General features: G+C 41.7%; 1 pseudogene; it reads left to right on the top strand.

The window, feature by feature from the left end:
- The first annotated feature begins 8,800 nt into the window (after positions 1–8,800).
- Positions 8,801–10,871, top strand: LOC124982967 (mitochondrial inner membrane protease subunit 1-like; annotated as a pseudogene).
- The last annotated feature ends 771 nt before the right edge of the window (positions 10,872–11,642 follow it).

Here is an 11,642-nt window from a genome sequence, read left to right on the forward strand (position 1 = left end):
ATGAATCTTTCCCCTTTTCAGGTGTCATGTCAGGTATTTTCACAGCAATGAAGAGTTGACTAACATGCTCCCCAAGGTCCCTTTTGATTTGCCCCATGTTATCCTGCAGGACAATTTTTCTAGTTTCTCTAGCGTCTTGGACAAAGAAAGGCATTTCCCTACACCCTCAATCTAACTGTCACTGTTTTCTGTCCTGGTGACTATGTGTAATGCCTATTATCCTAGGTGTCTCTTGGGCCATTAACCATCATTGAATGCCAAAGTCTCTACTGCCATGTGCCACAGAGACTGTAGCATAAATATAGTTTATGTTGACAAAAAATATAGTTTTATGTTGTTTTCAGCCTAATGACCTAAATTCTGTCTCATCCTGTACAAATCCTTCTGCAACTTGCCCTTTTTACTTACCCCACACCTTAGAGAATTTTCCATGTTATACAGAAAAATTGGCCTTGTTCCTTATTATGGTTCATGCCAATCCACTGTCTGGGTGTGCAAGATCCAAAGAATTTTAGTATCCTCTGTGTACTTTGTCTGTTTCAGCCAGTCTTTCAGAGGAGGGCTGCCTAAAAACGGAACACCAGGTTATAAGCGTAAGCATGCAGAATTCTGATGGATACTACTGAGTAATCCCCAAAGTCTGTGCCCAACACATATTCCCCCATCTCTTTTAAACACACTCTTTATTATAGTCCTCACAGGACAGGTGGGGTTCTACCTTAAGGACTGATGGACTCGAGAGGCATCTAGCTGAGTGGTCAAGAGTCAGATATTAAATCCAAAACCTAACTCTTCCCCTTCCAATTGGACAAGTCACTTTGTATCTTGAGACTCAGCATTATAAACTTGAGACACAGTGGTTGTTGGCTGGGGATAGGAATAGTTCCTAATGCACAGGTGATCGTGATAATTAAATGGTTCATGTTTGTACAACACCCAGAACAGGTGTCTGGCAGGCGGAAAACACGAATTCATTGTTTTGGGTCATTGTTATCCTAGCTTCTCTGATCTCTAACACCTGGGGTGTTGGTTGGTGGTGTGAGAGAAGCAGCAAGATGCTCTAATGCATGAAAACAAGGGATTAATTTCACTAGTAGATTTTTCTGAGATAAGTAGTTTATCTGATAAATGCCTAAATATTTTTATATGAAGAGAAACAGGTGTATAATGGAGAATGCAAAATTGGCATGAAGTGGAAAACGCAGAACTTCAAAAATTGACTACCCAACCCATTGAAGGCAGACACAAAGGAGACACTTCAGTTCTCTCCTCCTCTTCAGTCCTCAGGCTGAATAATTAAAATAATTCATGGTGGTTTCTTTCTAAAAACCGAGGGTCTTTGTGGGTATAGTTTTTTTCCCCCTATAATTTCCTGGCACTAAGGATTGTTCTCTGCAATGAGATGCAAATTATGACCTCATAGATAGCCATTGCTGATGTTTTAGCAAATTGGTGAACAGAGGTTATGCTTGAAATGATCTTGATTTAATGCTGTATAAATAAATAGTAGGAGTTTAAAATAGTCTACTGGGTACCCAGTTATATACATCCTTGATCTCCTTTCTTGCTGAGGCACTGGGAAAGACTGGAGCAACCAGGAAAATCTGATTTCCAGAACTTACGAAAGTCACTGAACTGTGTGTCTCCTTTACACTGTTCTTCACTTGCCCTTCTTTTGCTCATCTTTCTGTTTTGTCTTTATTTTTTCCTGTTTGTTACATGGCAATAAAAAAAAAATAGCCCTAAAAGTAAATAGCAGAAAGATCAGTAAAGGGAAGGAACGAGGGAGGGAGGAGAGGAGAGAAAGCGGAAGTACTGGGGACCGAATTAGAGCAAATTATATTCCATGATTTTATAATTATGTCAAAATTATAATTATAATGTATGTATAACTAAAAAGAACCCATAAAAGGAGGGAAAAACTAGCGTTTCTCCCTTGCCAGCTTCTCAAGCTGAAATAAAGAAGTGACTTCAAATCTTGGCTTGATTATTTAATAGATACATGAATTTGGACAAATTAGCTAAGCTCTTGAAATCTAGTTTGCTTTAGCTGAAAAATGAACATTTCTGTATCAAGTAGGAATCCTTTTGCAAAGACTAGAAGACTCTTCTAAACAGAATTTACTGTCTGATGTGAGAGGAAAGGCTATGGGTTTCCATTTAGGCATATTTTGATTAGGACTCAAAAGTCATCCTAGGACCCAATTTCCTACTCTCCATTAGATTCTTCAGTTTTTATTCCAGTGACAGTTAGCTGTAGCTTCTCCAGCAAAAGTCTCACTGTGTCTCACTGAAGCTAATTGGCTCTTGCATCTATTCGTGAACCAATCACTGAGGCTAGGGGAATGGAAGGTGTGGATTAGCTTAGGTTAGGTCACATGACTGCTGAGCGTGCTCATCTATGGTGGAGGATTTTGATCAAGCCCAAATTGTTGTAGGTTGCTAGAAAAAAGAAAATAGATGTTGGAAGGCAAAAGGCAAATGTTTGCATTCTTGTCACCTCTTTGACAGGTTTATGGTGTGGCTAATGAGGTGAAATAGTGAATGGTACAGCTACCTAGGAAAGTGACAAATGCAGAACAATTAATGACAGTTTCTGCCAATGTTTCCACTCTGGCAATATTTTGGCTCTTGCTACTTTCTCTTTATAGTCTGTTCTTTTGTGATTCTGTCCATGTTGCAATAACTGTACAACTGATATTTATGCCTCCAGCCCAAACTTCCCTTCATAGTTTTAGTTCAGTGTCTCCAACTTTAAAAAATTTTAAAAAGTATTATTTTAGATGTTGATAGACCTTTATTTTATTCATTTATTTATGTGGTGTGCTGAGAATCTAACCCAGTGCCTCACACATCCTAGGCAAGTTCTGAGTCAAAACCCCAGCCCCTCCAACTGACTTTTGATCCTTTCCACTTAGTTATCTTATTGTAACCTACAGATCGATACTTCAAGGATCCAGCTCATCATCTTCATCCTTATGTCAGACCCCCATTTCTGAATCCTTTGCTTCTGTTCTTGGGTTCCATAGATCCCAGATAGTAAAGTTACTTTGATTCTACACTTTCTTCTCACTCAATGACTAGATTGTTAGGATGACCTCTTCTGTTATCTTCGCTTTACCCTTCCTGTGAGTCCTGGGACACTGAGTATGGGACCCTGGAACCCCACTACCTGGGGTCCTGCTTCCATTGTGAGTCTTATAAATTGTATGAACTTGAGTAAATAGCATAACCGTTCTAAGCTTCTGTTTTCTTGCCTGTAAAATTTCATTTTCCCCAATGTTTATTTAATTATATGTTAATTTGATAATGGATCCAACCTCTGAGCAGCGTGTGGGGAGTGAGGTTCGTATGCATGATCCGCGGGGCTGTCTACTCGGTACATCTCTGATCCCATTTGACGATTATTCACTTCCCCCCTCGCTCTCTTTTTTCTAGCAGCAGATATTTTTGATTTAGAGGGTGTTGCCCAACTCTGCGGGAACCCTCCTCTCACACCTGTAGGATATCATGTTGCCTGACGTTCCCTTCCACAGCTTGTCTAATCCTCCCTGGCTCTGGGATATGTAATTGTAGACACCTCTTCTTGGCTCTGCCTGCTGCAGTACCATCTGCTTCCTCCTCACCCTCCAGTGACCCCTAAAGTGGTCTTTACCTGGAAGATGTCTTCTCAGGGTTGAAGCAAGTCCATTAGATGCAATCACTGGCTCATCTAGGAGAGGCTATGGGTGTGTGGTGAGTTACCTATGGGGCCGGTCCTCTTGGTCAGTGGCGAAGCAGCCCCAGGTGATATAGGGGCTAGGAGCAGAGAGGAACACACCTAGCTGGGCATGCCCTGGTCAAGTTGATCGTCCCTAGCTACAGGTGCATGTAGTGACTGAAATTGAAATTATTTAAAATAATAAAAATTCTATTCCTTAGTTGTACTAACCACATTTCATGTCCTTAATAGCCACGTATGGCCATGGGCTTCCATTTTGGACAGCATAGATTTAGAATGCTTTCATCTCCCCAGAGAATTCTATTGAAAGTGTTGCTTTGAAGTGGGGACATAGAAACAGGCATACTGAGACCTCTGCAAGGACACCAGGGGGAAAGTAGAGCCCCGTCCCCTTGGCCAACATCATGTTGCCTGGGAAACTGGCGTGGTTTCAGAGGAAGACATGGAGTGGGGCAGTGCAGAGCAACCAAGGGGTGTGCCCGTCAAGTAAAGCATCCCCAATACCGTGTCAGGAGGGTGGTCTCATCTTTCTGGCCAACAATAATCTGGAGAGAATCAAAGCAAATGGGAGCCATCCTGAGTACTTTACACAATTATCTCAGTCAACTTTAAGGGGAGATAATGTTGAATTGGAGAAGGGAGTCTAGCTGTCAGCTGTTCTTCAGTGCTGCCTACCACCCTGAGGTTGGGCCCGAGGAATCTGACGGCTGGGGAGCCGCAGCCTGAGTTCTTGGAAGGAAGTTGACTGGAATCACCAGGGCCCATCTTGGTGTTGGGGCCAGGTCTCTGGCTCTCAGCGAAGGCAGAGAGCAGCAGGCAGAAGCAGGGTGGGGACTGAGCAGTCCTAACTTCGGGTGGATCAGATGCCTGAGGGTGTGTGCAGATACAGGACGAGATGCTGTCTGTGGATCAGACTTGGGAGTGCAAGTCCTCTGGGGGTGGGGGCAGACGGTCCTGGTCCTGCCCACAGACTCTGGGGTCACACAGTCGTCTAAACTCTAGCGTTGCCATTTATTACTTCGCACCAGCTGAGGTAACTTGAGTTTCAGTTTCCTCATCTGTAAAATGAACATGATAAAGCAGCAACTATGATTATCCTCATTATCTTTGGAGCCTCAGTTATGAATACTGCACTTAATACAAGCAGGCCCTCAACAAAAATAAAATGGCTGTGCATCTCGCTATGAGGGCTGGAGAATGTAAGGACTGAGCGAATGTCCATGTGTATGAAAAGAAAGACCTACTCAGGTCTGCGTTAGGGCAGTAATTAGGTAAATTATAAGATATTTCTGTCCCACAAAGTCATTAGTTTAATTTTGCTGCTGGAAACCTTAGCGATATATCCATTTACTGTAAAATAGACCACTTGATACCATGATTTTGTGACCACTGGATTTATCAGTGTTAGAATCTACATTTACCTAGTTATTTACTTGACTCAAGCTAGAAGTTGCCAAATTGCTGTTGTTCTTTGTGTGGGTGATGTGTTGTATCTATTCATACAGACTGTTTTAAGACCATTTAGTTAATTCAGTTAAATCACCAGTTACTTTGAAAATACCCAGTTTCCAAATATTCAAACAAAAATTGAAATAAGTTTATCTGTGTAGTCCTAAGAGTTGGCACATACAGACTTCTCTAGGGCTGGCCAGACCCATAATCTGTCTGCCTGGTGACACTGGTAGACTTTTGGTAGAGAGATGATTTTATACTGTGTGCATATCTCAGAGTTGAAGTCAAGGTCAGAGATACTGTGATCAAGGTCACTACCACTAATAGCATTGTCAACAAATGTTATTGGATATCTATTATGAATGTCAACTTTCACTGCCCGATACCAGTTAGCCAACATACTGTTACAATCCTAACCTCGTTCCCAAGTTAAATACAGTCGGCTTCCAGCAAACCCATCTGAGATTTATTTATTAAATCACACAACCTGATGGACAATTACCACATTGTACTTCTCAGGAGTTAATTTCTTGCAATGATTCCCTCAGTTGAGATCTCCAAGCTAAGGCCATTGTTTTAGTCAGTTTTTTTTTTTTTTTTTTTTTGCTGCTGTGACTAAAAGACCCAACCAGAACAATTGTAGAGGAGGAAAAGTTTATTTGAGGGCTCATGGTTTCAGAGGTCTCAGTCCATGGACAGCAGGCTCCATTCCTTGGGGCTCGAGGTGAGGTAGAACATCATGGCAGAAGAATGTGGCAGAGGGAAGGAGCTCACATGATGATCAGGAAGCAGAGAGAGAGTCCACTCTGTAGATACAAAATATGTACTCCAAAGTCATGCTCCCAAGACCCCACCTCCTCCAGCTACACCCCACCTGCCTCCAGTTACCACTCAGTTAATCCCATCAGGTGAATAATTCACTGATTGGGTTTAGGCCATGACCTAATCATTTCTCCTGTAAACCTTCTTGCGGTGTCTCACACATGAGTTTTTGGGGCACATCTCACATCCAAACCAAAACAGACAGCACATATAAATCCTGCTACCTGTGGGTTTTATTTTTTTTTGTGTGTGTGTGTGTATGTGTATGCACATACATGAGTGATAGAGACACACCTGTAGTAGGACCTGAGTTGCTGGCACCCAGTCCTGTCATTTTTTTGTGACTGTGTAGATTACCTTTTATGAGGAAACCAGGCCTATTAGAATCATAGTCACTGCTTATGTGGCCCTAAGAAGCAGTTCCCCATTACTGCCCTCAGATCCCCTACCTGAGACCTGGAGTCACTTATCCTGAGGAGGGGTGTTGACTGCAGACCATTGTGTTGGTCACCAAGTCGTAGCTCGCCTTGCTGGCACCCTGTTTTCCTTGTAGGAGTTTACTCCTGGATCTCTCTCTAAACCCCAGGGTTCCTTTATCATTCTCCCCACTTCGTCCACCACAGTCACTATTCTCTGGGGTCTCTTGACAGAGCCATCTTATTCTCCCTCTTGAGTGTGCTGCTCTCCTTCCTGGGCATGCAGGGTAACTTTCCTTCCCAGAAGCTTTGTACTTAGGTGGGTTACAGACTAACTCTTGAAATACTAAGCCAAACAAAATAAAACAAAGAAAATGACTCCACTACATTTTACAGCATTGTAGAAGGATAAGTGTGGGTTTTGTCCTGGATTAGCCTATTTCTTCCTTCCATCCAGTCATCCATCAATCCATCCATCCATCCATCCATCCATCCATCCATGTTAATTGAGTACCTGCTACATATGTAGTACTGTAGTCACTGTGTGCATGTGTGTGTGTGTTCATGAGAGAGAGGACATATGTTTATGTTCATGTTAGGTTGACCAGTTGTCCTGGAGATTGAGAGATTTCTTGAACGTGGCCTTTCCGTGCTAAAACCTGGAAAGTTCCGGGAAAATCAAGAGGTGTTGTTGTTGTTGTTGTGTGTGTGTGTTTATAAAGTGACACTTTAAGAAATTCTGGCATGGACATATAGGATGATTTTCAATAGAGAAACAAAAGGGTGGTTGAATAGGAGAAATATTGTAGAGGATGATATATGAGGAGGTGAAACTTAAAATGGAGAGACAGGATGAGGACGGGATAGAAATGAGGTTGACAGCACTTAGTGATGTTGTAAAGCAAACCCAACAGAATCTCCGAATGGTCAGATACATCCCAGACTCTTGCTTGTGTTCACTTCTTGCATCACATTGAGTCATTTATTAGCCATAAAAGATGTTAAAGTGATACAGAGTCTCAGAAGTTCCTAAAGATTTTCTAAATAGTTTGAAAACAAAGTTTTTTGCTTTCTTTCTCTCTTAAGGGGTCATCTTCTTCAGTCATTTGGGGAAAGAAGATGGGGCATAAAAGGGGACAGGTGGTCTCTTACTAGCAATGGAGTTAGAACTTGTATCCTGCAATCCTCTGCTGATCCCTGCCATGCTTGTCCCCGCCAGGAGTGACAGGGCACTGAACCCTTCATGGGTGCTGTTCTGTCCTCATTAATGGCAGCAGAGGGATGAGGTGGCAGACCGTGCATCCTGGCTCTGCCTTCTCCTTTATTCTGCAAAGCAGGACTATTCCAGGCTCTGCTGGAGCATCTGAATTTTGTGCAGGATTGAGGAATGACAAACAGGGAGCATTTTAAAATTGTGTGCTGATTGTTAAGCATCTCATCCTAGGGAAAAGCCTCCAGGGAGTGCAAATGTCACCTGCAGTTGGCCTCGTGGGCATCCCCACTCCCTAACGTCAGTCCTCTGTCTCAGGTCAAGGCCTCTCTGAGCACATTCTTTCTCTGTGTTCGACATCTCAGAGAACATCTGCCACCACCAGGACTGACCTCTCCTCTCTGGGTGGGTCGTTTCCTAAGTCTGAGTTACGGAGGCCAATGGCCCCAGAGCAAAGCTGCAGTGGTCAGTCCCCAGTTGCCCTTTAGTGTTGTGTATGTGGTGTAGTCTGGGGCAGAGTGGGGTATGTAGAGGTGGCTGAGTCTTGATACTCTAAGTCCCATGGTGTAGTCCCTGCTGGTTATGGGAACCCAAGCGAGGTACTGGAAGTTTCCACACCAGTGTGAGTTCTCCCTTTGACTTTCATTCTTTCGATTGTCCAGTTAGTAATCGCTGGAATTCTCCCACCACCATATGCATTTGCACCCCTCCCAAGGACCATGTGACTTCTCAGTAAGGTCATAACTCTCATGGTAGCAAAGCATGCCCTTCATGAAGGAGAGTCTGCCTACCTCCTGTGACTTCCTTTCAAATCATGGCCCTCCAGCCTACTGAGAACTTGCCTGGTCCTGAGTCTTATAAAATCCTGGAAAACTGGAGTTATCATTTAACAAGAGCCAGATTATATTCTCAGAGGCCATTTTCCTCTCCATTTTATTCTCCTCTCTTTCTGGGAAAGGAAGTTGATTTGGGTTTATTTCTCCAGATTGATAATTATGTCCATTTACCTTTATTATCTTCTCCCAGATCTGATTTTTAAAAAAAAATTTTTTAAATTTTATTTGTTCTAATTAGTTGTACATAACAGTAGAATGCATTTATACATTTTGATGAATGATACATAAATAGAGTACAATACCTCATTTTTCTGATTGTACATATCACAGGATCACATTAGTCATGCGGTCATACACGTACATGAGGTAATAATGTCTGTTTCACTCTATTATCATTCCTTCCCCCACACCCCTTCCCCGTCCTTCACTCCCCTCTACCTAATATAAAGTAACTCTGTTCTTCCCTATGCCCCCCACTTATTGTGAATTAACTTCTGCCTATCAGAGAAAATATCCAGCCTTTGGTTTTCTAGGTTTGGTTTTTAAATAATTGCAATCCTGGTCTTATTAGAAACTTGGTTAAGTGTTTTGGGCTCATGTTCAACCTCATAACTTGACCTAATTCCTCAAACCTATGAAAATGGTCATTTTATTGGCTTTAGTTTACCAACAAAACAGTTCATTTGAGTCCCAAACAATAACAACAACACCGTTCAGAGAAATGGGTCCTTAGGTCTCTCAGTTAGGAAATAATTATTTAACTGCCAACAATTGATCAAATACCTTCACGACTCTCCTAAGACCCATTCTTTGTTTTAACCCAGAGGAAAGAGCTCCCTTTTCTTCCTCTTCATGGAGTAAATAGAAATTATTTGGAAACCAAACTTAGGGAAGATTTCAGAATGGGAAAATGGTGGTGTGGGATTTGGGTTTATATTTTGCCATGAGACCCCCCTCACTGTTCAAATTGTAAGTCAGAAAGAGAGTTCTTATGGCTGATCTGTGAGCTATTGAGGTTCTGGCTTACAAAGGAAAGCTGATCTCTAAGTGGCACTCATGTGTGGGCTGAGGGCTGCTACTGTAAATTCCGAGGAGGGTTCATTAATTTTGTGAGCCTCCTGGAGCCCAAGGATGGGTGACCTCTGAAGTAAAAGCATAACCAGGAAACGATAAGACCTCGTGTATGATCTATAAGACTGTTTCTGGTGATCTTCAAGATATCTGAAGTCAAGAGTATTTAGGGCTAGAAACTCAGGAAATGGGGTAAGGAGGGGAGACCACCCAAAGCTTCAATGATACCACACAACTAATTCTTGGCTTTTTGAAATTCTTTGGCAAATTACTCTTTCTCATTTTTTCACTATTATCTTTGCTGGGAATAGTTTTTGCACCATTTTCTGGAAAAAAAAAAAACAAAAACAAACCCAGGCTGCTGATTTGGAATTATTATGATGCAGGCAACCAGGCTCATGAATTGCTGATGGGAAATGCCGAGGTCTCTGCTGCTGGGGACCCCTGTCGCTGTGATGTCAGTTTAGTGAGATTCTAGCCTTGATGTGGGCTGTGGGGTTGGGGCTGTAGAGGGACAAGACTGTGCTGGCTATCTTCTGGGAGTGTCCTCTTATGATACCAACACTACCCCAACAACAGGGTATAACTGCTTTTAATATTAACCCAATGCTCTGGGTTTGATTTCAAATTGACTATTTAAAAAACCATAACATTTTTCTAAACTACTGTATTAGTCTGCTCAGGCTGCTATAACAAAATACCATAGGAGAAAGGTCCACCTGAGTCTGGAGCAAGGGTTTCCTGGGATTCTTTGGGGCCAGAGTCACCCTAAAACCATGGATCACCTACATGTGTTTTGTTTTGAGACTTGATTTAGATTATTTTACTGGAAGCCTGCAACTATCCAAAAAACAGAATGTAATATAGAACAGACGCATAACCAATAGTGGTGGAGGCCACATAGACCTCTGCTCTGTGGTATTCTGGGAAAATCTTCTCAACTTGTTGGCTCTGCTATTCAGCATGGTTGAACACATGGGAGGTGGTGGTGTAATATGTTAAATGGAGCCTACGATTCAAAATTTAGATATTATTTTTGCAGAAAATCTTAGCCAACATTTTTATGGTAACCAATGAGGTGACATTGTGATTGCAAAAAAACCTGAACTATCTAAAATTAAGTATTTGTAAAAAAGAAATTGGCTTGGAAGGAGACAAAATCCTCAGCATAGTCCATCGCAGTTATGTGGTGATGGATCACGTTTGGTAATCTACAGAACCTTACAGGTTCCAGGTATTATGGACCTATTCTATGTGGACGAATCTTTAAGATTTAGCTTCTGAGTGATTTTGGATTTCTACATGATAGCCCTAATGGTAACAGATTTTTATATGCTGTTTAATTTAAAGATGCACTGAGATGACTACATTATACATTTAAAAATTTTGTCCTTTTTAGATATACATGATAGTAGAGTGTATTTTGACATATTATACATACATGGAGTATAACATATTCTAATTAGGATCCCATTCTTGTGGTTGTACATGATGTGGAGTTTCACTGTGGTGTATTCACACATGAACATAGTAAAGTTATGTCTGATTCATTCTACTGTCTTTCCTATTCCCATTCTTTCTTCCTTCCCTTCATTCTCCTTTGTCTAATCCAATGAAGTTCTATTCTCCCCCTGCCCACTTTGTTGTGAGTTTGCACCTGCATATCCAAGAGAACATCCAGCCTTTGGTTTTTTTGGGATTGGCTTATTTCATGTAGCATGATAGTCTCCAGTTCCATCCATTTACTAGCAGATGACATAATTTCATTCTTCTTTATGGCTGAGCAATATTCCATTGTGTCTATATACCACATGTTCTTTATCCTTTCATCTGTTGAGGGGCACCTAGGTTGTTTCCAGAGCTTAGCTACTGTAAGTTGTTTTTACAAAATCATTTTGAAAACATTTCAATAGAATAAGTTTCCTTTATAATTCTATGTTGTCATTTTCCCAGCATTTGAGAACAGAGTTTTGAGAAGGGACTTCCAGGCCTGATCAGACTGTCAAAGAGATCCATGGCACAAAAAGGTTGAGAACTTCTCCCATAGAGATATGACTTAGACTGAGGACATGATATTTTAGTTGGAAGTGTAGGAGTGAAGGGAAATGTCTCAT

Source organism: Sciurus carolinensis, chromosome 4 (assembly GCF_902686445.1).
Source record: "Sciurus carolinensis chromosome 4, mSciCar1.2, whole genome shotgun sequence".
Taxonomy (NCBI): domain Eukaryota; kingdom Metazoa; phylum Chordata; class Mammalia; order Rodentia; family Sciuridae; genus Sciurus; species Sciurus carolinensis.